Raw genomic sequence first — 25,493 nt, 5'->3', positions numbered from 1 at the left:
TGGTTCCTTTAGGTGTAAGTTTAGATTGTTTATTTGAGATTTTTCTTGTTTCTTGAGGTAGGCGTGTTTAGGTATAAACTTCCCTCTTAGAACTGCTTTTGCTGCATCCCATAGGTTTTGGACTGTTGTGTTTTCATTGTCATTTGTCTCTAGGTATTTTTTGATTTCCTCTTTGATTTCTTCAGTGATCTCTTGGTTATTTAGTAACGTATTGTTTAGCCTCCATGTGTTTGTGTTTTTTACGTTTTTTTCCCTGTAATTCATTTCTAATCTTATAGCGTCGTAGTCCGAAAAGATGCTTGATATGATTTCAATTTTCTTAAATTTACTGAGGCTTGATTTGTGACCCAAGATGTGATCTATCCTGGAGAATGTTCTGTGCGCACTTGAGAAGAAAGTGTAATCCACTGTTTTTGGATGGAATGTCCTATAAATATCAATTGAATCTATCTGGTCTATTGTGTCATTTTAAGCTTTTGTTTCCTTATTTATTTTCATTTTGGATGATCTGTCCATTGGTGTAAGTGAGGTGTTAAAGTCTCCCACTATTACTATGTTACTGTCGATTTCCTCTTTTATAGCTGTTAGCAGTTGTCTTATGTATTGAGGACAACACCAAATGTTGAAGATGATGTAGAGCAACTGGAACTCTAATGTTACAAGCATTTTGGAAACCCATTTAGCATTTTCTTTTAAAGTTAGACATACCTCCCTTATGACTCAGATATTATATTCCTAGATATTTACCCAAGAGAAATGAAAACATATGCCCACAAAAAGACTTGTGTATGAATATTTATAGCAAATATATACACAATAGATAAAATTTGAAAACAACATAAATGCTCATCAACAGGAAAATGGATAAACAGATTGTGTTATATTTATACAGTGTAATACTAGAGAGCAATAAACAATTAACTACCGGTATATGCAATTAAATAGATAAATCTCAGAAGCATTATGATGAATGAAAGAAACAGCATACAAAAGACTACAAGCAGTATGATTCCCTTTATATGACCCTCAAAACAGGCAAAACTGTTCTATGGTGACAGGAATCAGAACAGTGGTTGCCATTGCAGGGGAGGGCAATATTACTGAGAAAGGGCATGAGGGAACTTTCTGGAGTGATGGAAATGTTCTGTACCTTAACTGGGGTGGTGGCAATGACAAGGCCATATACATATGTCAAATCTTATCAAACAGTACACTGTGGGTGTGTATATATATACACATATGTATATATATATATGTAAATTATACAACAATTATACCTTCAATATAAGTTATTTTAATGGTATGCCTAGCACCTTATTTGCTACATGTAGTTTTAATTGTTTGCAAAAAAATATCAATTTGTAAATCAATCAGGCAGCACAGAGCTTCTTGTTCTGTGCCCCTTAGAAGTTTTCTCTTGGTTTCAGGGGCAGGCCAGGGACACGCATCCAGATGAGCCCCAGCTACCACTCTTGCAGCCATCTGCTCCTCAGCTGGCCTCAGCTGCCTGCCTGCCTGCTCAAAGCTTCTTCTTCCTTAGTTCCTGCTGAGCATCTAACCACTGGGCCGCCAGGAAGTCCCTTTTATTTTTTTCTTGGCCACGCCTCACGGCATGTGGGATCTTAGTTCCCCAACCAGGGATGGAACCCGAGCATCCCCTCCTAAAACCAACCCCTGCTCCCCTGTAGTGCAGAATCAGCGAGGGGTGTGGGGTTCCATCTCTCTCTCATGTGGCACTGATAAAGAAAATGGAACTGGGCCTACTGTTTCTTCACTAGGAGAGCCAGGAGGCTCACTGAGTTGTCATTGACATTTGCTTAGCCTTCTACTGGTTTCTGGAGCATAGCAAACTTTTTTTTTTTTTTTAACCTTAGACTGCTTGTGCTTGCTGTACCCCTTGTCTGGAAAGTTCTATTCCCCAAACATCAGATCTTTGCATGGCTGTCTCCTTCTCCTCCTTTGGGTCTTAGTGTAACTTGCACTTCTTCAGGGAATTAAGTGTGATACTACTTAATTTTTTATAACACTAATTACCATTTGTAATTCTATTTTTATTTTAGTGGTTATTTGTTTACAAATCTTTCTCTTCCTCTAAAGTATAGGTTTCCATTAGGGAAGGCATCCTATCTGTTTTTAACTTTGTTTTTTCTCTCCTGTGTCTCCCATGCCTAACATGGTGCCTTGCAAGTATCTTGAGTGAAGGAACTGCTTCTCTGAAGGTAATGTACACCTGCGCTCTGGACCACATTCTTCCCCCTCCTTCTCTGGGCCCTTGCTTCTCCAACTGTGTTCTTACTCCATGGTATTTTTGCTTTCTCCTAGGCCGCAGGCTTCTTCCCTTTCACCTTCAAAAACAATCTTGAACCTGTTATTTTAAAAAGAAGATGGACTTTTGTAGGACTTGGTTTTCCCTTCTCATCTCACTTTGTCCCTTCACTGCCAAGCTTCACGCATGCTGTATTTACCAGCTGCCTCCTCTGCCTAATCATCATTGTTAGCCTTCTAGAGCCTGGCTGCTACCTGTTCTACACTATGGACCCCCGTCCAAAAGGTTCAAGACTTACCCTGTTCATGACCTGCTTCGAGTTTTCCTTCTCCCTCTCTAGTCATTCCTTCTTGGTCTCTCTTGTGGATTCAGACTTCCTCTTCCTACCCATAAATGTCTCCTGGAGGCTTTCTTTAAGGTCTTTTTCTCTTTTGTCTTGTGCTTCCCTCTCTTCTCTCTGTATTTAAATTATTCTCACTCTTCAAGGTCCAATTCAAAGTTTTCTCCCTCCATGAAGCAGCCCCTAACTAGATATTCAGTCCTCTCTCTGATCTTTCCATTCACCAAACACCTCTAATGCTCAGCATGGTCAGTACATCCAATTTAGCACCTGCTACAGTGCCCATGTTTTGGGAACTAGAAATCGAGACTCCTTATCAGACAAATATTATTCTTTAATTTATGGATTTAATTATATAGAAAGCTTGACAATGATATAAAATTAAATTTTATTCCATTGTAGATTTAGTGAACCACAGTTGCTAAAAATTATGAAAGTACATAAAGGCAGGGAACTTTGGGATATCCAAGTTGTTCCTTCAATCAGATCCATTATCTAGGAGTGTTCTTTCTTATTTCTCATGTTAGATTTTATGTTCCTGACTATATAGTGACCTCTTGAGCTTTGAACATAGAAGGAAGCGCTCAATAAATATTGAGTGACTGCAAACACTTTTTACTTGTTTCATAAACTAGCTGTACAGATTGGTGACGTCTAAATTATTATTTTTTACATCTAAATTATTGAAAGGATTTCTAGACCAATAATTTCAAAGTGTGAGGTGACTTTAGTCTACATCAAAATGCAATTTACAGTTCTATAAGCAACTTACTGTTCTATAGCATGGTTAAGGCCATAGGCTTTGTCTGCGACTTGGGTTTGAAGCTCAGCTGTGCCATTTGTTAGAAGTGTGAACTTGTATTGGTGTTTTAACCTGTCTATAGATTCATGCCTTTATCCATAAAATGGGATAATAATACTTGTACCTAAGCACTCACTAAATGTTACTTATTATTAATAATCTCCATAGTGTACTTGGAAATTTGCCTAAGCAATTATATATTGCTAGTCAGACATCTTCAGATTCTGGAATGAAAATGCTATAATATTTCAAGCATGATAATAATGTCATGTTATATCACATAATATATTTAAAGTGTTAAATTTGTAAAAAAAAAAAAGAAAGAAAAGAAAAGAAAAGAAAAATTTAAAGCAATTAGCCAAACTTTAGAAACCAACTGAGGGTAAACTCTCCTTTTTACTCAATGGTTTCTAAATGTTTGAGATTTATTTTTCTTTCCAAGAAATATCTTGTGGCTGCTAAGTCAAAGACTTTAAAAAATGACCTGGATAAGGGTGGATGTTACAGCTAGGATACCCCTACAACTGCAGTAATTGAAATCAAATGTCTACGAATGAAAGGAGAGACTGTAATTGCCAGAACTCCTTACAAGAAACTGGTCATTGTGTGTGTATTAGCGATTTGATGTTCCTCAGTAATGGTAAAACTTTGGTGAATATCTTATGCTACTTCAGTCGACTATAGTCAAACAGGTAAAGTTGAGAAGATATTTTATGTTTCTCTCTCATTAAAATCAAATACCCAGTCTTTGTGAGAACATCTTTTATTTTCTTTCCAAGAGTAACATATCATTACAAACCTTCAGTGACAATTAAGTGACAATTAAATATTAGTTTCCACCATTTCTATGGTAAAGGATTAAGCTAGGAAGTATGCCATTACAAAAGTTAGCTTCTGAAGGACTATACTGGGTAACTGAAACAATGATATATTACTTTTTAGGAACACTAAAGTCACACACACACACAAAAAAAAACTAGAGCAAACAAGTTAGAATTTTAGAGGGGTGCTGAACCTTTCAAGGTTGATGTGGTTGGAGTTGGTTGAGGAGGTTGGCAGTGCAGATGAAAGTTATCCTGAGTTTCCCCACATGCTCTGTGCAACACACAGAGGACTCTGGTGGAACCAAAGCCACTATGGAACACTTGTTTCTCCTGCTGCCATCTTTAAAAATTCACTAAAATTAATGAAATAATGTCCTTGTTTCAGAAAAGACATCAAGGTCATCAGTAAATTCATTCATGACACAAACTAGAGGCTGCTCTGTGTCATATTTTCAAACCTCAACCTACAAAGGAGCAGCCTATGGTAGTTCTATTTTTAGTTTTTTAAGGAATCTCCATACTGTTCTCCATAGTGGCTGTATCAATTTACATTCCCACCAACAGTGCAAGAGGGTTCTCTTTTCTCCACACCCTCTCCAGCATTTATTGTTTGTAGATTTTTTGATGATGGCCATTCTTACCTGTGTGAGATGATAAAAATAGAACTACCATACCACCCAGCAATCCCACTACTGGGCATATACCCTGAGAAAACCATAATTCAAAAAGAGTCATGTACCAAAATGTTCATTGCAGCTCTATTTACAATAGCCAGGACATGGAAACAACCTAAGTTTCCATCAACAGATGAATGGATAAAGAAGATATGGCACATATATACAATGGAATATTACTCACCCATAAAAAGAAATGAAATTGAGTTATTTGTGGTGAGGTGGATGGACCTAGAGTCTGTCATACAGAGTGAAGTAAGTCAGAAATAGAAAAACAAATACCGTATGCTAACACATATATATGGAATCTAAGGGGAAAAAAATAGGTCATGAAGAACCTACGGGTAAGACGGGAATAAAGACACAGACCTACTAGAGCATGGACTTGAGGATATGGGAAGGGGGAGGGGTAGGCTGTGACGAGGTGAGAGTGTGGCATGGACATATATACACTACCAAGAATAAAGTGGATAGCTAGTGGGAAGCAGCCGCATAGCACAGGGAGATCAGCTCGGTACTTTGTGACCACCTAGAGAGGTGGGATAGGGAGGGAGACTCGAGAGGGAAGAGATATGGGGATATATGTGTATGTATAACTGATTTACTTTGTTACGAAGCAGAAACTAACACACCATTGTAAAGCAATTATAGTCCAATAAAGATGTTAAAAAAATCTTTAACAAAAAGGAGCAGCCTATGGATTAAAAGAACCTCGTGGACCATATTGATGGAAATCCCTCAGTCCTACATGTTCATTGCTACCCGCTCTGACTCTATACCTTGAGCCAGCCCGCCCTATCCATGCCATGTCCAAACAATAGCACATAAATGCAAGTACTTCAGATCTGTTTTATACCGTCACCTGATTCTCCTCATTTTATTCCCCACTTAGCCTCTGTTCTCTACAAGTTCCTCCTAGCTCCTGGTTCATGATGCTCTCTAATGGCTGAGGTTTACAGTCTTTTTTTTTTTCTGTTCCTGGATTTCATGAATAGGATGTTCTCCCTCAGTTTGGGCCCCTGGAATTGAAACTGTGGCACTAGTCCACCTGTTCTATGTCCTGTGATATATCAGAAATCGTGTCGTGCTCCAGAAAAATTTCCATCTGGTGGCTTTTGCTGTACATGAGGATCTGAAAGATTAAATCCTGATCATGTGAGTTAGGATTTGCGAGAATATTGAGAAGGGATAGAAAGTACTGGGACCTGATATTCTCCTCAGAGTGGTGGACAATAGGGATTGTGCACTTCTCTCTCTCTTTTTTTTAAAATTTTTATTGGAGTATAGTTGATTTACAATGTTGCATTAGTTTCTGCTGTACAGCAAAGTGAATAAGTTATACATATACATAAGTCCACTCTTTTTTAGATTCTTTTCCCATATTGGTTATTACAGAGTACTGAGTAGAGTTCCCTGTGCTATACAGTGGGTCCTGTTATATATTTTATGTATCGTAGTATGTATATGTCAATCCCAACCTCCCAATTTATCCCTACCCCCTTTCCCCACTGGTAGCCATAAGATTGTTTTCTACATCTGTGACTCTACTTCTGTTTTGTAAATAAGTTCATTTGTACCGATTTTTTAGATTCCACATATAAGCGATCTCATATATTTGTCTTTCTCTGTCTGACTTACTTCATTCAGTATGATAATCTCCAGGTCCATCCATGTTGCTGCAAATCACATAATTTCATTCTTTTTATGGCTGAGTAATATCCCATTGTATATATACACCACATCTTCTTTATCCATTCCTATGTTGATAGACATTTAGGTTGTTTCCATGTCCTGGCTATTGTAAATAGTGCTGCAATGAATAAGGGTACATGCATCTTTTCAAATTATGGTTTTCGTTGGATATATGCCCAGGAGTGGGATTGCTGGATCATATGGTAGCTATATTTTTAGTTTTTTAAGGAACCTCCACACTGTTCTCCGTAGCGGCTGTACCAGTTTACATTCCCACCAACAGTGCAAGAGGGTTCCCTTTTCTCCACACCCTCTCCAGCATTTATTGTTTGTAGATTTTTTGATGATGGCCATTCTGACCGGTGTAGGTTGATACCTCATTGTAGTTTTGATTTGCATTTCTCTAATAATTAGTGATGTTGAGCATCTTTTCCTGTGCCTTTTGGCCATCTGTATGTCTTCTTTGGTGAAATGTCTATTTAGGTGTTCTACCCATTTTCTGATTAGGTTGTTTGTTTTTTGATATTGTGCTGTCTGAGCTGTTTGTATATTTTGGAGATTAATCCCTTCTCGGTTGCTTCGTTTGGAAATATTTTCTCCTATGGTTTCCTTTGCTGTGCAGAAACTTTTAAGTTTTATTGGGTCCCATTTGTTTATTTTTGTTTTTATTTTCATTACTCTAGGAGGTGGATCAAAGAAGATCTTGCTGTGATTTATTCAAAGAGTGTTCTGCCTATATTTTCCTCTAAGATTTTTATAGTGTCTGGTCTTACATTTAGATCTTTAATCCATTTGGAGTTTATTTTTTTGTGTGGTGTTAGGGAGTGTTCTAATTTCATTCGTTTACATGTAGCTGTCCAGTTTTCCCAGCACCACTTATTGAAGAGTCTGTCTTTTCTCCATTGTATATTCTTGTCTCCTCTGTCATAGATTAGGTGATCACAGGTGCATGGGTTTATCGGTCACTTCCCTTGCTCATGAATCATCAGCCTTCATAACTACATTGCAGTAATAGTGGGCTGCTAAAGATGGGAGCCCTTGCCATGAAATGTCGGTAGTTGACTAATGGCCACAGCTTGAGAAGGCCTGGATGGCCCAGGTTGCTGATTACCATGATAGGAAAACGTTGTCCTCATCACAAATTTCATCAAATCCTCGTCCCAGTTAGGAAGATCAGAATGTCCATCACATATCACTGAGTATCTCAGAGCGAAGTCTGTCTCATGCCAAGCTCAAGATTGTCCACACTGTGACGTTAGAAATTTCCTCTTTGGGGACTTGGGCAAGTAGAAGGCTTCCAACCTGTTAGGAAGGAAGGAAGAACTCCTGCACCATGAAATATCACAACTTTAGACAATGATGATAACTTTCATCTCTAAAATGTGGTCACATGTGAGTTGTCCAGACCCAGAGTCAACATTGCTGTGCTGAGTGAAACCAGACTTCCTGTTGAAGGGTAGCCCCTGAGAAGGATTCCAGCTGCGGTTTTCCTTGTAGAGATCTCTACCCTGTAGCATGAAGGCTATCAGGTGTTGGCTTCACAATTGGACAATCACTTGTCTCAAAACTCCCCAACTTGCTGAGAGGTATTAGTGACCTTCTGGTGACCCCACACCTACCCTTCAAAGTCAATCCCAGTGTTTCTGACCTAGCATAATGGCTAGGAATGATGAGAAAGGGAAATTGGATCTAGATGGAGGTAATGTCAACAGAGAACAAGCTGATTGTCATGAGGGAGCTTGGTCCAAGAAGGAAAATCATCTGGTATCTCAGGAGTGGAAACTAGATATGCCTGGATTGCTCCTCCTTATCAAATGTTGCAAGCATCACTTCATGACCACTAATTCCATCTTCTGCCTACTACTTAGGGAAAATGCCAACTGGGTACAAACAAGTTTTTAAACAGTATCGCCAGCTTGTCATGCTTGTCAGTGGAACCAACAGAACCCTAAGGGCACCAAAACTATTTGTTGTTCTGAGTACTGTCCTGATCAACACGTCATTTGCTCTGATCCCAGAGTGTAGAAAACAGCCACTAACTTAGAAAAAGAAGGGGAGGAAAAAGAGGGTTGTCCTAACCAAACGAATGAAAGGTTCGAGTTCTAGAATACTTTAATGATATTGAAGAGCATGTGAGGTTGGATGAAAGGAGAAAGAAACAAAGATTTGTTTAGGTGGGGAGTGGCTAAGAGCCTGGGCTCTGGAAGCTGAGGTCCTGGACTATAATCCTGATACCACCGCTGACCAGCTGTATGATCTTGGACCAGTAATTCTCAGTCTAAGTTTCCTCATTAAAACTCAGGGATAATAACTCTCCATGCAATTTTGCTCTAAAAAATAAAATATATTAAGAGCTAAACCCAAGGATAGCTTCAAAGGATTGTTGTGGAGACCACATGTGTCAGTTATTAGGCTATTGTCTCTCAGCTTGAAACCCATCCATCTATAGTCTGTTTTGTGATGCTGGAACAGGGACCCCACAAACCATATTTCTTTTCTGCCAGCTGGCTTCCTGTTAGGCTCTGCCAGTGGAGACACTAGAGGAAGACTGACTGCAAGGCTAGAGGAGGAAGAAGGGACTTGCTCCTACCTGTGTGCTTCCTATAGGTTTCATGTGTGTGTGCGTGTGTGTGTGTGTGTGTGTGTGTGTATCACCCTAACAACATTTCTTTTTTTTTCAATTTTTTTGAAGTATAGTTCATTTCCAATGCTGTGTTAATTTCTGATATACAGCAAAGTGACTCAGTTATACATGTATATATTCTTTTTCCTATTCTTTTCCATTATGTTTTATCACAGGATATTGAATATAGTCCCCTGTGCTATACAGTAGGACCTCGTTGTTTATCTGCCCTATGTATAATAATTTGCATCTGCTAATCCCACACTCCCTGTCCTTCCCTCCCCCAACCCCATCCCCCTTGGCAACCACAAGTCTGTTCTCTATGTCTGTGAGTCTGTTTCTGATTTGTAGATATGTTCATTTGTGTAGTATTTTAGATTCCACATATAAATGATATCTTATGATATTTGTCTTTCTCTTTCTGACTTACTTCGCTTAGTATGATAATCTCTAAGTCCATCCATGTTGCTGCAAATGGCATTATTTTATGCTTTTTTATGGCTGAGTAATACTGCATTGTATATATATATATATATATATATATATATATATATATATCACATCATCTTTATCCATTCATCTGTCGATGGACACTGAGGTTGTTTCCATGTCTTGGCTATTGTGAATAGTGCTGCTATGAACATAGGGGTGCATGTATCTTTTCGAATTAGAGTTTTGTCTGGATATATGCCCAGGAGTGGGATTGCTGGATCATATGGTAATTCTATTTTTAGTTTTTTGGGGAGCCTCCATACTGTTTTCCACAGTGGCTGCACCAACTTACATTCCCACCAACAGTGTAAGAGGGTTCCCTTTTCTCCACACCCTCTCCAGCATTTATTATTCTAACAACACTTCTTCACTCCAGCAGGTACAGTTCCTACCAGAAGCAGTACCTGAATCCAGTTTTCCCCATTTTTCTAGCACTTGTAGAACCAGCCTTGTCACACTCCTCTCAGAGATACCAACTCTAGCCTCCTCGGAGGTCTGGGTCCTAGCTTCACGGGGCCGCTCCTCCAAGCTCAAAGTCAGCAGCACCATATGAAAAGTGCTCTCCTCTCAGAGGTCTGAGTTTCAGTTCCATGGGGTCCCTGCTCCAAGCTTCTAAGTTTCAATAATTCCAACCTCTTCTCTTTGTTTTCCCAGGGATAGTTTCTGCTTCCTGCAGTTGCTATCTCTTTGATACTTCAGAGTTCTCTTTTTACCTTTCCAATTACCTAAGAAACAACTTTATTGTGCCTAGTTATCAAGTCTTTATACTAAATTCTGTGTTTGTAAAACTGGTATGGTCTCTGTCTCTGACTGGACCCCCTGATTGATATACTATATACCTAATGTTTACTGAGTACCTACTAAATGCTAGGTCCTGTTATAAGCATTTTATATATTTTAACTAATTTAATCTCACTCCCAACCACTATCCTAAGGAATATGAAGGGAATATGACAATGCCTGGCCCATAGTAAGCGCTCATTTAGTGTTAGTCACTCTTTTAGTTTGGGCTCTGCCTAAAACAGACCCTAAAACAAGGACTACTAGGTTTCAGGTGGTTTATTTGGGAGGTAACATAGGCGATGAATTGTGAATAGTGAGGCAGGGAGGGAAAAAACCCCAGTAACATGTGCATTAATGAGCAGGTTACCACTGTGGACAAGTGGAGCTGAATCCTACTGGGGAACCCCCTTTGAGAAGGCTAATGTGACATGCCTCTGAAGTGTCCCATCAGAGCACAGGGAGGATGGGGCATTTATATACCCTGTCCCATCCTGCAGGAGTACTAACTCTCCTACATTTCCAAGTTAGACAAATAGATATGCTGCTGCAAGACATTAGGATCATCTGTTAAAGTTATTATTATCCTTGTGGGTCTGAACTACAGATTGGCCAGATAGAGGCCATGAAAAGTGTTTACCTAGTACAGATCACAAAGCCAACATAGATGCAAGGGAGAACCTACAAATAGTGCCTACAAATGTACTAGGCATTCAGTAAATGTTTCTTTAACTGAACTGTTGATGGCAAGATTCTGACAGGAATAGTATTTGACAAATAAGAAAACATTTGGTATAACTATCTCTTGAGTAGAGTAGAATTTTTCTTGAGTAGAAGGACTTAATTCTAACCAAGGAAAAGTTAACTGGAAATTAAAATATGGCAGAAACCTTTGAGTATTGCTACCATGTCACTCTGGAACTCAGTATAGTAAAGGAACTAGACAGTTGTGTACCCAGGATGGTCTTTGTGACTAGGAAAGGAAAACATACACACATATGTGAGTTTGTGCAATGTGCAATATATATATATCTCCATATATACATCATCCATTCTTGGGCAGGGTGGATAGGCTGGATAGATAGATAGATAGATATAAAACCTTACAAAACTCAACAAAAACCATTATCAGGAAGAGAGGAGAGAGAGAGAGAGAGAGAGAGAGAGAGAGAGAGAGAGAAATTGGTATTCTTGAGAGGGATTTGGGATTATTGTTTTAATATGTTAAATACTTAAATACATTTACATGTTATTCACGGAGATGTTGAAGATAATAGGAAAGAGAGGGAATAATGTCATGGAACAGAGAAAGGATTCAGGGTACAAGGGAAGAAATTAGCCTTCAGGAGTAATAAGACATACTTTTTCCATGAGATAGAAAGGAATGGTGTGGCTGAACATAAATACTGTGCGTGGTGGCGAAGAGGGGGATAGGGTTGAGGAAGTTCTACCTGAGTGCTCCAATTTTCTTTCTAAGTTAGAAAGACTGAGGGTGAGGGAAAATGAGGGTGGAAGTAATAGGATAGTAGTCTTAAGGGAAATCCTGAGAGGAAGTCAGCACGATAGCAAAATAGGAGGTCCCCTGCTCATCTTCCTGAACAATGACAATAATTTGGCAGCTTACATGGACAAAAGTGCCTTTGTGAGAGCTCTGAGGGATTCAGCCACAGACTGAGCATAGTCTTGCCCTCCCAGGAACCCACTAGGAGTCATGTCCATCTGAGCCCCTGGAGGTATGCCTGCCAACTTCTGTCCCATTGAAGTTCCTAAAAAGACCCTGTAATTCAGCTCTAGCCCCTCCCAGCTGCAGTCCAGGTGCAGTCCTGCCCACCCAGGGTCTGAGCAGGAGACACACACACCTGTGCCCCCAAAGCAGGCCTGCTGATCTCAATCTGACTGCAGATCTTGAAGCAGCCCTGCACCTGCCTCCGGCCCCTCCCAGACATGGTCTAGGAGCAGTCTTGTCCACCCAGGGACCTACCAGAAGACATGTCTGTCAGTTCCAATGGAAGAAGGCTTGCTGACCTCAGTTTGCAGATCCCGAAGCAGCTCTGTGACCCAGGTGTAGCCCTGCTCTGCTGAAACTCCAGGAGCCGTCCTGCCTGCCCAAGAACCACAACAGGAGACATGTCCATCCATGTCGCCAGAGGTGGTCCTGTAGACCTTGGTCCCAGCAGTGGACCCTGAAGCAGTGCTGTGACTCAGTTCTAGTCCCTCTCAGCTGCATTCTAGGGCCACACCCAGTGGCCCAACCGAGTGACCCAGAGGGAGCCCTCCCAGGAACCCAACAGGAACCACACCTCTCTGTGCACCTGGAAACAGGCACACAGTCTGTGGATTCAACTGTGGTCCCTGAAGTGGGCCCCTGTCCCAATGCCAGCCGTACTGACCAAGGTCCTGAAACTAGTCCTGTCCTACTAAGGATCAGAATCCACACTCAGCCAAAACCCTGGTAATAACCCCAGAAACCAAGGACCCCCCTGTGGACCCTGTAGCAGTCATGTGAGCTAGCCCTAACTCCACATGACTGTTATCCCACAGGCAATACCATCAGCTCAGGGACTCTTTACCTGCCAAAGCCAGTCTGTAAAGACTGGAAGAGGGTTTCCTCCTTCAAATGCACAGACACCAACACAGAGCTATGAGGATCAGGAGGAATCAGGCAAACATGACACCACAAAAGAAAACTAATAAAGCTCCAGTAACTGACTCTAGAGAAATGGAGATCTATGAATTGGTGACAAAGAATCCAAAATAGTCATCTTAAAGAAGCTCAATGAGATGCAAAAGAACACAGACAGCTAGATGAAATCAGGAAAACAATTCATGAACAAAATAAGAAATTTGATAAAGAAATTGAAACCATAAAAAGAACCAAACAGAAATCTTGGAGCTGAGGAATACAATGACAGAACTAAAAAATTCAATAGAAAGATTCAACGGCAGACATGCTATAGGCAGGGGTAGCTATACTTATATCAGACAAAATAGATTTTAAGTCAAAAACTAACAAAAGACAAAGAAGGTCATTATTTAATGATAAAAGAGTCAATTCATCAAGAGGATATAACAATTGTTAATATATATGCATCCAACATCAAAGCACCTAAATATAGTAAGGACATACTAACAGATTTGAAGGGAGAAATAGACAAAATCACAATAATAATAGGGGAGTTCAATACCCTACTTTCAACAATGGACAGATCATCCAGACAGAGAATCAATAAGGAAACATTGGACTTGAAATATACTTTTCACCAACTAGACCTAACATATACAGAACATTCTGTCCAACAGCAGCAGAATCTACACATTTTTCTCAAGTGTAATGGGACATTCTCCAGGATAGATCATATATTGGGCTGCAAAACAGGTGTCAATAATTTCAAGAAAGTAGAAAATATATCAAGTATCTTTTCTGACCGCAACAGTATGAAACTAGAAATCAATAAGAGGAGGAAAATTGGAAAATTCATAAAAGTTTTTAGAAATTAAACAACACACTCCTGAACAACCAATGGATCAAATAATAAATCAAAAGGGAAATAAAAAATATCTTGAGACAACCAAAAATGGAAATATAACATACCAAAACTTATGGGATGCAGCAAAAGCAGTTCTAAGAGGGAAGTTTATAGTGATAAATGCCCATATTAAGAAAAAAGAAAGGTCTCAGGCAACCCAGTTTTACATCTCAAGGAACTAGGACAAGGAGAACAAACTAAGCCCATGGCTGTGGCCATGGGTGCATGGCTTGGGTGGAGGGGAGGAAAGGCCACTGTAGATGAGGTCAGGAGAATGAGAAGCTAGGACTGTGAGTGGGTTGTCACTATGGGCATTGAAATCCCCCACCGTAAGGATAAAGTATGGGGTAGAAGGGAAGGTACAGAATCAGGGCTCACAATCTTCCATGAATGTTGGGGAGTGACCAAGAGGTTGATTGATGAGAGTCAAATGGCAGGGTAGAGAGTAATGGTTTGGAAACAGCAATTAACAGCTAGAAAAAAAAAAAAGATCCTGCCTCCAGGCCCTCTACTAAAGAGACTGGGAAAGTGAGCTCACTGGAGAGGCTGCAGAAGAAGCAGAATCTTCTGGCTTCCATTTGTAGGTCCCCAGGCCTATGAGACATAGTCTCAACTCCTTAGCATGAACTGACCACAGTGTCCTTCACAATCTGGTTCTAAACATACCTTTCAGTCCATTTCTTCTACCCACCCACTCAGGGCATGTTTTAATCTACAAAATCAGAGTTTAATACTTAAATATGATCTAATGTAACCTTTTGAGATAGAAATTTATTTACTGCAGCGTGTGTACATGGGATGGTAGTTAGATGATTTTAACAATACTCGGTGGAACACTATTGCTTTTGAAAGGCGATACCAAACCAAGCATGTAGATAGATCTTTAAAAATCTATCCCTTAAGTTGAGGTAACTCAAAGACTGGGCCCTCTTACAGATGAGCCCTCCCCCCCACCCCTGAATCCGTGCTGATCCATCAGTCAATCAATTAGTAAGCAATAACTGAGCACGTACAAAGGGCCTAGTATTGTGTTTAGGTTCTCTGCGAGTTACAGCAAAATCATGACATAATCCATGTTTTCATAGAACTTTCAGTCACCTTGGAAAAAACTGACACATACCTGAAACAATTCAGGAGATAATATGTAATTGTCAGGGACTGGGCTGCAGGAGTCAAGAGGTAAGAAAAATCATTCAATTAGGGCATTCAAGCAAAGCTTCAAGCAGCAGGCAAAACTTAATGTAAGTAATGTAACTTAATGTAATTATTACATATAATAATACAACCACAGCAATAATGGTAATCATAGCTATCACTTACTGCGTGCTTTTAGTGTTCCAGGCACTGTGCTAAGTAAGCATTTTACCTGCTTCTTCTCATGCATTTCTCACAACAATCCTATGAGATGGGTACTATTCCTATCTCCGTATAACAGCTGAAGAACCTGAGGGTTAAGTATTGATAGTGTGAGTGACCTGCCCAAGGTAGTAAGTGGCATACGCAGGCTCCTGTGCGACCCCAGAGTCTGTGCTCCTCACACCTCACGGTCTTTCCTGGGAGCTGCCCAGTCACATTTGGTTAAGCATCTGAAAGAAAGAACAACAACAGTAATAATCACCGTCTACTGAGTGCCTAGATTATCTCTAATCCTCCTTTAAGGCAGGTTACTAGTTTTCAAGGACTACTGTAACAAAGTACCACAACTGGGGGCTTAAACAACAGAAATTTGTTATCTCACTGTTTTGAAGGCTAGAAGTCGAAGATCAAGGTGTTGGTAGGGTTGCTTCCTTCTGGGGGCTGTGAGGGAGAATCTGTGGCAGGCCTCTCCCCTAGCTTCTCATGGTCTGCTGACAATCTTTGATATTCCTTGGCTCGTAGATGCGTTCTCCCAGTCTCTGCCTCTGTGTGCCTCTGTCTCCCAATTTCTCCTTATTATAAGGATACCAATCATATTGATTAGGGCCCACCCTAATGACCTCATCTTAACTTGATTATCTGCAAAGACCCTATTTCCAAGTAAAGTCACATTCACAGGTGCTGGGTGTTAAGACTTTAACATATGAATTTGGGGAGACACAATTCAACCCGTAACATAGATATCATCATCCCCATTTTACAGATGCCCAAGAAAGTTAAACAACTTGTCCAATGTCACACAGCTACAAGCGCTAGAGCTAGGGATTCAAACCCAAGTCGACCTAGCTCCACAACCTTTGTTCTCCCCCCATAAATCTGAGCTGGTAACTTCTCTGCTGAAAAATTTTCTTTTATCTCCAAGGTCAAGTCTGCCCTCTAAGTAGCCCCAGGCCAGGTCTCTGGGGTTGGTTTGCATGTTCTCTTCCAGAAACTCCATCCCTACCCAGCCCGTGCTAATAGCTGGGCTTCTGCACTCCTACATTAGACTCAAGCTTTATTGGTAATGTCAGTCACTGTCCTAAGTACTTTCGCAGACCTTGCCCATTTAGTCCCATAAATCAACCCTGTGAGATTACATAGAAGTGTCTCCATTTGCCAGATGAGGAAACAGACTCAGAGTGGCTCTGTTACTTGCCCAATTTTACACGGGTCCTAAACAACATTGTGGTGACTTGAACACAAGCCTGTCATGCTCTAAGCAAAGCCAGTGCTCCTTCCACCACCCTACCCTGGCCTAGGGCTCTTGGCCTTTGAGGCCTGGGGACATGCCTCCTAGGGTTTGACCTTGCATCTGAGCCCAGAGGCTGGAGCCCTGCTGCTTGCTGGCAGCCCACCTGATACCCACCTCTGCCCATTGGCATACCCTTTTACCTAGAGTTGAACCTGTTCCCTTAGCACTAGTCCCTCCCAGGTCTTCTTGTTCCATTGCAGCCAAATAGTCCCTGCTGGCCATGTCCCAGCATATGACATGGCTGAGCCAGCATCTTGTCTGTGACCCTGTCGAGTAAATAGAGCTGTTGCTGCTGCCCTTGCTGTCATCCTTGGGTGCCCCTGCAAAGGCAGGAAGCGTGAGAAGCTGAGCCGTGTCTGTCTCAGCAGGCTGCCCAGAAAGGGCCCTCCTCCCCACCCCAGAAGGGCCTAATGTCGGACCCAAGCCAATGAAGGCATTTTCTGGGACAGCATTTTGAAACAAGTGCAGTGCCAGCGGGGATGAGACAAGTTTAGGGAACCTAGTGTAGGTGGGAGTGAGCCTCCATAATGGCTGAGCATGAGGCATCAAATAGGAAGAGCTGGAACAGGCAGAAGAGAAGAGAGGTTAAATGAGGGGCCAATATCAAACCAGAAGAGATGAAGGGAAGTGGAGAAAGGGCTTGCAAGGTCTGCTTGAGGTCTGAACTCCAAATGGAGCAGATCTATTAGAGCAACAGGACGGCCTGGAGCTGTCCCCAGAGCTCCCCAGGGCTTTAAGCATGCTCTTTGTCCCCAGATGGGCTGTGGGCTCCCCAAGCACACTCTTCTCTAGCTTCAGTTTCCAGATGCCAGCCTCTAACATGTGGCCTTCATACGGTATTACTGGGCCCTCTTAAAATAGGCATAGTGTTTTTTTCTATGAAGACTTCATGGGCCTGGAGAGCTTGAGATCCTTGAATCTGCCACTGGACATTCCCTTGGTGTGGATTCTGGCAGCAAGGAACCGAACTGGGCAATAGTCCAGAGCAGAGAGTGCTGGCCACAGTCCTGGTTCCCTGACCTGGTCCACTGCCCTCCTTGGCTACCAGACAAGGTTTGCAGAGCCTGCAGACATCTGTGCCCCTTGGAACAGCTAGGGAGCTGCAGGGTCTGGAGACACAAGAGGGTCCCCTTTGTCTCCTTTTGTTCTAACTAATGGCCTGAGTCCCTTCCCAGCAGAGCAGCTGGCAGATTGGCCTCTGATCAGAGGAATACAGGGCTGCCCTTAAAGGGGTGGCCCAGCTGTTGTGAGTGAATACACAGGTGCACATGGGTGACTCTGACCCTCACCCCCCCGGCACTCCTGGCCAAGGCGGCCCTGCCCACATTTCTGGAGGGCATGCCAATCTGACTCCTGACCTTGTCTTCCTGCTAGGATGTGAGCCCCGGCCACCTTCACCGCTTCCATTGAACCCCTGGCAGCTTACACATGGCATCCACCTGTTGGTACGCCCACCCACAGAGGCAATTCTCCTCAAGGATCTTTGAAGCCTTCCCCTTGTACTCACTTCATCTGCTCGTTCCTTCCCTTGGACAGGTCTCTCAGGTGTACCTCCCTCTCATCTCTCTCCAGTCCTCTCCTCTCCGCTCTGCACTCCACCCTACCACCCGTGTCCCATTACACACACCCACACACATGTACTTGCATACACACACACTCACATAGTTTGTCACAAGACCAGTGCAGCTGGGTTATTTTGTGCCATCTCTCTGGGAGCTATTTCTGTTCCTCAATGCCCTCTGTCGCTGAGTCTAGCTGTGCCCCTATACTTCTGTGCCTCCCCACTCTAAATATCATGGCAGATTTAGGATACAGTAGCCCCTCTCCCAGCCAATCATGGATTCATCCCTACAGTAAAAGAAACAACCTTCAGAGATGTAGGATGCTTTGCCTGCCGGAGAGCCTCACAATGACTTGGTGTGTCAACAGGGCAGCTTGGGTTGGTACATTTCACAGAGGAGGAGATTGACCTAAGAGAGCAGGCAAGTGATTTGCCCACACAGTTAGTGACAGCAGTAGATATCAAGCCCCAATCCGGTGCTTTTTCTTCTCTACTTTTATACTATGTTCCTTCTCCAAAGATAACACCAACAAAGGTGTGGCCCAAGGACTGGTGGTGGCCCTAGAACTCTTTGTCACTGGTCCATGACAAGATAAGGAGCTAGTGCCAGAACGTAAATCAATGTACTGCTTGCTTCATCAAAACAGTCTTGCTATGAAATAAAGTATCAGCTGAACTAAACAGCATGCTTAGTGATGCCGTCGATTTACACTGGCACAAACTCTCTAACTCAAGGCCATGCCTGTGCCCAGCCGCCCTGGTGCTCATGGCTGTTCTGCACAAGGTTGGGCCTGTTGCAGGACTGTGCCTCGCCTCCTGGGCAAGAGAATGTGTTACAATAGAGGCTGGAGGGGGCTTCCCTGGTGGCGCAGTGGTTGAGAGTCCGCCTGCCGGTGCAGGGGACACGGGTTCATGCCCCGGTCCGGGAGGATCCCACGTGCCGCAGAGCGGCTGGGCCCGTGAGCCGTGGCCACTGAGCCTGCGCGTCCGGAGCCTGTTCTCCTCAGCGGGAGAGGCCACAGCAGTGAGAGGCCTGCGTAACGCAAAAAAATAATAGAGGCTGGAGTCACAGGTAATAACATAGTCATGGAATAATCACAGCCCTTCGCGGGTGAAAATGGCCTTATGCAGCCCAAACTAGATCTTGTCTGCCCAAGCCCAACCCCGTAGGTCAGGGCTGCTCAAAGAGCCAAACTGCAATGGTTTGTTGCCCTCGTTTCTCCACCTGTTACGTGGCTGTACCAGTCCTGGGCCTGGTGACCCTCAAATCCGTTCCTAGGTTTTTGCCTGCTTTGCTCTGTCTGGCAGGGGGTCTGACCCCTGTGAGATATTTTCCAAAATGACTTCCTACTCGGTCCAGCCCGTGGGAGGTACTGGCTGGAGAAAGAGAAGAAAGAGGAAGGGAGAAGCCAGGAAATTTCTTCGGCCTCTTTCTCCATGTCCCAGGGTGACCAACTGGTCCCAGTTTGTCCAGGTCTCTCCTGGTTTCAGCGCTGAAAGTCCCGCATGTCAGGAAACCCTGCAGTTCTGGGAAATCCAAGACGGGTGGTCCCTCTATCTCTGCTTCAAGCAGTTTCTCTCTTCTGTGGCTCCAGCTCCTTTTGAAGGGCCTGTCCCTCCCCTGTCCCAGAGACGGCCACTGTGGTCCCAGCTTCTACTGGGTGACCCTGGCTTTGTAGCCATGTCCCCTCCCTCGGTCCCTTTGGCTTCCTTGCTACTGCTGATGCCCAGCCTGCCTCTTCATCCTTGTGGCTCCTCAGCTCATCCCTCACCTGTGCCACCAATTCCTTCCATTAAATTCCCACTGTTGTTTACACTTGAAGTCGTTTCTGTTTTACGGCTTAGACCCTGACTGATGCAATGGGGACAATAGAACTTAGTTTATAGTGTTATCATGAGGATTAAATTAGTTAAATTAACCACTTAGAGCAGCACCTGGCACGTGGTAATTGCTTGTTAAAGGTGAGCTGTTGTTATTGTTAGTGTGGTGCGAAGTAACATTTACATGCACTTGCCATGTTCCAGGCACTATGCTAATTGCTTTACACCCATTATCTTAGGTAAGCCTTATAACCCTTATGCATACCTGGGTTAACGCGTTCTTGAGTTAATTGCTTAGTAAACCTGTTCACATTTCACACCTAGCAATATCCGGTTTCTTTTGAATCACTCCCCTTTGTGAAACCGACCATATCATTTCTTTACTGAGCACTCTCAGGGGCTCTCATGACACGGAGATGGACACAGTCTAGTGGGGGAGGCTGCTATGTCCATCAGCTGATCTGTCCCAGCCCGGGATGGGCAGTGACACCTCAGTGAGCATTGCAGGGTGACAGAGTGGGAGAGAGTGTGGGTTCTGGGGCTGGACTGTCTGGGGCTGGATCTAGGCTCTGGCACTTTCTACATCTACGGCCACCTCCCGAAAGGCAGAAAAGTCATTTTTAACCCTCTCTGTCTCAGTTTCCTCATAGGGCAAGAGTACTATTTTGATAGTACCTATCTCGTAGGGGTTTGAGGAGTCAATGAGTTAGTATTTTTAGTGCTTAGAACAGTGGCTGGCATGCACTAAATACTATGTGTTTGTTAAATTAGAACAGAGTCAATACGGTGAACCAATTGTAGGGGGCAACCCAGAGAAAGGTGCCACTCGATTCGACCTACAAGTGTGAGCGAAGGCTTCACAAAGAGGTGACACTGGAGCTGAATCTTAAAGAAACAGCGCACGTTTTCCAGGTATAGAAGAAAGCATCCATATCCCAGGAAAAGCATGTACCCAGGCGCAGAGTCAGGAAAGGGCCTGGTGTGTCTGGGGAGCAATGAGAAGTGAGTAGCTGAAGTTTTGTGGTAGGAGGTGAGGCTTGAGACTTAGTTTGGGATACAGTTGGCAAGGCCTTGAATGATGTGCTAAGGAATTCAGGTTTTATTCTGAGGGAAGGAACTGGGGTGTGGAGGGAAGACTTTAAGTTGGAGAGGGTGGAATGATCAGCTTTGTTTTGTGGCTATGCCATTCTCATGTCACTATAAGTTTAAAGCTGAAAAACCCTGCTTGGGTGTAATTAAATATATATATGGGAACCAAGTGGCCCCAAATTGGAAACAACCCAAATGTTCATCAACAATGGAATGGATAAATAAACTGCGTGGTATATTTGCACAGTGAAACACTATATGACATTGATAACAAATGAATTACTGACATATGCAAAAAACATGGATAAATCTCCCAGGCCTAATGTTGAGCAAAAGAAACCGGACACAAAAGGGTCATCTTGTATTATTTCATTTATATAAAGTTCAAAAACAGGCAAAACTAAACTATGCTGATAGAAGTCAGGACAGTGGTTTCCTTGGTGGGGGGAGTAGTCACAGAGAGGGGTACCAAGTAGGGTTTCTGGGTTGCTGGTAATGTGTCTTGAAGTTGAACTGGGTGTTGGTTTCACATGCATGGTCACTTTATGATCAAGTTCAAGACACAGAATATCTGTACATGAAAACAACAACCATCTTTTTTAGTGATCTATGACTCATACAGAAAAAAAGTCACTTCTTGTTTTAAAGTACAAGTTGGGGACATTCAACCCTGCAGAGATTCAACTGACCTTTGACCACAGTGGGATATAGGGAATTGTGAACACAGGTGTCCATTACAAAGTTGGTGCCCCTAGCAGAGACACACCTTCTTTTAGGTGTTGCCAGGTGACCCCAATATTATGCTTCTAGATGCATTCAGCTACAAATGGCTGGTCTGCATGATCATTCTGTGTTTCTGAAGTTCAAATTTGAAGCACTTTAAACATTCCTGTGATGAGAGACAGAAGGGACCAGAATGTGGGAAAGAAGTCAAGGGAGACTTTAGCCTTATCTACAATAGTTTGAGTCTTTTCAGGGGGAACTTTTCAGGTGTTTCTTACAGATTTAACACTTAGCCAGAAAAAAAAAGACACAGCTCTGCCTTGTCATCACATGATGATGGAAAGTGCTGGATATTATTTAATTAAGATCGAAAATCACTAAGCCTGGATTATTGTTGATGCAAATGAATGCCTTGCGTTTGTATAGTGCTTTCTTGATTGACCCTCATAACACCTCTGTGAGGTAGACTGATGATGTTGGGGACAGTATGCAGATGGTGAACAGACTGAGGACCCTAGAAGTTACATGAGCAGCCCCTGGTCAAACCACCAGTTGGTAGAAAACCACTGTCAAGATGGCCTGGCCATCTTTAGACCAAGCCTCCGTTATCTCTTGCTTGGACAACTGCAATAGTTTACTAGTTGTTTCCCAGGATTTACAACGCTTCCCAGAAAGTTCTCCACACTGAGAACTGTGATTTGCTACTGCTTTATTTTATTTATCGTTTGTCTCTTTCACTAGAATGGAAGCTCTGTGAAGGCAGGAATCTTGTCTTGTTGACCACTCTTTCCCTTAGCTCAGTGCCTGGCACGTTCTGAGCACCTGATTAATATCTCGTAAATCCATGCAGGAATTAATATATCAAGGAGTCAGTATGTCTGAGTTCCAGTGGGGCTCTTTGTTTAAGCTGGAGAAATTCCCACTCCTCTCTGAGCCCCAGTTTCCCCATCTGTACAATGAAAGAGTTGGACCAGTTGATCTCTGAAGTTTCTTCCAGTGCTAGATAATTCTCAGACTGACAGGTAGCTAGCTCCACCATTTTCTTCTTGAGGCTGTGTGGGCCAGCTCTAAACACGAGATGGAAAGTTCTAACACTTTTTAGTTTTGCATGGGTCACTTTCTGTGCCTCCAGCAGACACCTGTTGATGGGTGCACTTACCCAAGCAGCCCCAGTCTCCTTTCTTCCTTCCAGTGTTATTACAGTTTGAAGTTATTTTAGTCTTTTTGAGGAAAAAATAATTCCAAACGGATGTAAAATAACATGAAGCAAGTGACTTCTAGTTGATTAACTGGGAAGGCAATGTTTGGAAAACAAAAGGCCATCCTTTGAAGAATTGTAGAAACTAAAACATAACTAGTAATAGTAGAAGACAATATCATGTAATGATTTAGAGAACAAGCATTAGCTTCAGACAAGCCTTGGTTCTGCCAGGTCCTCACTGGCTGTGTGACCTTGGGTAAGTTATTGATACTTCACCTTGCTGAGTTACCCTTCTGTAAAGTGCAGAAACTAGCAGAACCCACCCCAGAGGATGGTTGTGAGGATCCAATGACAGGAGGTATTTCATCACTTAAGTACCTGGCACACCAGAAATCTTCAACAAAGTATGGCTACTCTAGTAATGATTGTGTGACAACACCTAAAAACTTTCTTCAACTCAGGTTATGAAGACAACTGGCAAAAACACAGCAGAGCATGGCATGTTCAGGAAAGGAAGAAAAAAAATCATTTCTTGTTAGGAGCCAAAAGATGTCAACAGATTCCACTATTTAAGTAAAGGGAACACCAGACTGAGGAAGTATACGGTAGGGGTTAGGAGCGAGCTTCTTAGCCCCTCTGATCCGTAGCTTCCTTGTCAGTACCAGAGGCCCTAATCTCCACATCACCAGGTTGTAAATGAAGTCTAACTGTCATCATGCTTGTGAAGCGCTTAGCATGGTGCCTGGCGCATAGTAAGCGCTTAAGAAACGGTAGCTGCTGTTAGCACCTAAGTTGCTGCTTTTATTCTTACTTATTCTTGAGCCAGAGCCTCTGCAGCCCTCGGTGGCCTGTGCAGGCTGCCGAGGTTACAGCCCCGGCTGCATCATCCAAACCGGTTCTCAGGCTTCTAAATTCTGTGTCAAGTGAACTTCTGGGCCATTTAAAACACAAAGGCGAGGCGAGAGGGCCCCCGAAGTGCCCCGGATTTTCAAAGGGAACGCCGGCGCCTGCAAGAAGTCTCGGTGCCCGGGGCATCTGGGGTGGCGCGCTGGGGAAGCCCGCGCCGCGCGGCCCCAGCCCCGGCCCGGCAGCCTCGGGGGGCGCGCGCGCGGCGGGGGCCCGGCCCCCTCGGAGTCCACCCGGCCCGGCCCCTGGAGGTGTTCCCAGGTACCCGAGCCTCGCGGCGTTTTCAAGTGCTGCCTGCGAAGCTTGAAAAGGGCCCGCCGCCGGGCCGGGCGTTTTGTGTTTGCCAAACAAAGCATGAAGGGAGAGTGAGCAAAGGGGGCGGGCCGGGCGCGGCACAAAGGCCGGGGGCGGGCCCGGGCCGGGGAAATACAGTTCAGTGGGCCTGAATTGATACGCTCGGCCCCCGAGGCCCCGGGCTGGGCGATCCCAGGGCACGGAGGCCCGGCACCTAGCGCTCCGCTGCATTGATCCAATCCCGAGCGGGCGAGCGGGAGGCTGCCGAGGGGAGGGGGCGCGGGGGTCGGCGGGGGCCGCCTGCCGCAGATGAGGCGCTTTTCTTAGAAATGAAGGAATCTCCCGGCCCGAGCGAGCGACGGCCCTCCAGATGGAGCGTGCCCTGGAACCCGAGGGGCCGGGGTAGGAATGTCTCCCCGGTTTCCGCGGGGAGCGGGCACGCCGCGGGGTCGACCGCGACAAAGATGTTCTCGCTTCCTCTCCTGGAAAAGATGGAGGGGGGAGGCCGCGAGTTCCCTGCCCCACCTCCAGCCCCCCACCCCTGCATCCCGTGGGTCAGGGGATGCGGGATGCCTGGGGTCCTACGCCCCGCCGCGCCCCTCATACCCAGCGACTACGCAGGGGCTGGCACTGTTGATTGGATGGACGGTGGGAAGGACACGTGCATAGATGCGTGGTTCAGCCAGATGGGTTTCTGCTCCCTTAGTTCTTGTCTAATGAATCTTTTTGACTGGGTGGCATTGTCTCATTGGAACATGACTATGTTTTATTTTCCCTTTGTACTTCTTCGTGTTTTCTAGATCATTGAACATGGTCACAAATCATTTATGTTATTAGAGAAAATAACAAACATTGTTCAAAATAGAAACAGACTGAACAGACTAAAGGGAGAGGCTTCAGAGACGGTGAGATGGTGACAGTGTAATAATGATGAGAATATCTTAGACATTACCAGTAGCCGACTATTCTCACATGCCTGGGTCCCACGCGTCGTTTACCGACCGCGACCACCCCACACTTAACACAGGACCTGGCGCACGGTGTTGAATAAATAAATGGCTGGATCTGACTCCGGTGGAATCCGATGCCACTGAGCAAATGAAGTAGCTGGTTCAGAGGGGCTAAGCATTGCGCAGCCAGGACTGAAATCTGCCAAATGCAAATTCAGGGCCTCCTTCTCCTACGCCCCATAGAATCCTGAAGGGCTTCTTCAAACACGGGCTATTTCATT

The sequence above is a fragment of the Mesoplodon bidens genome (assembly GCF_964165515.1).
Source record: "Mesoplodon bidens genome assembly, chromosome: X".
In the NCBI taxonomy this organism is placed as follows: Eukaryota; Metazoa; Chordata; class Mammalia; order Artiodactyla; family Ziphiidae; genus Mesoplodon; species Mesoplodon bidens.
This window is presented reverse-complemented; position numbering follows the sequence as displayed.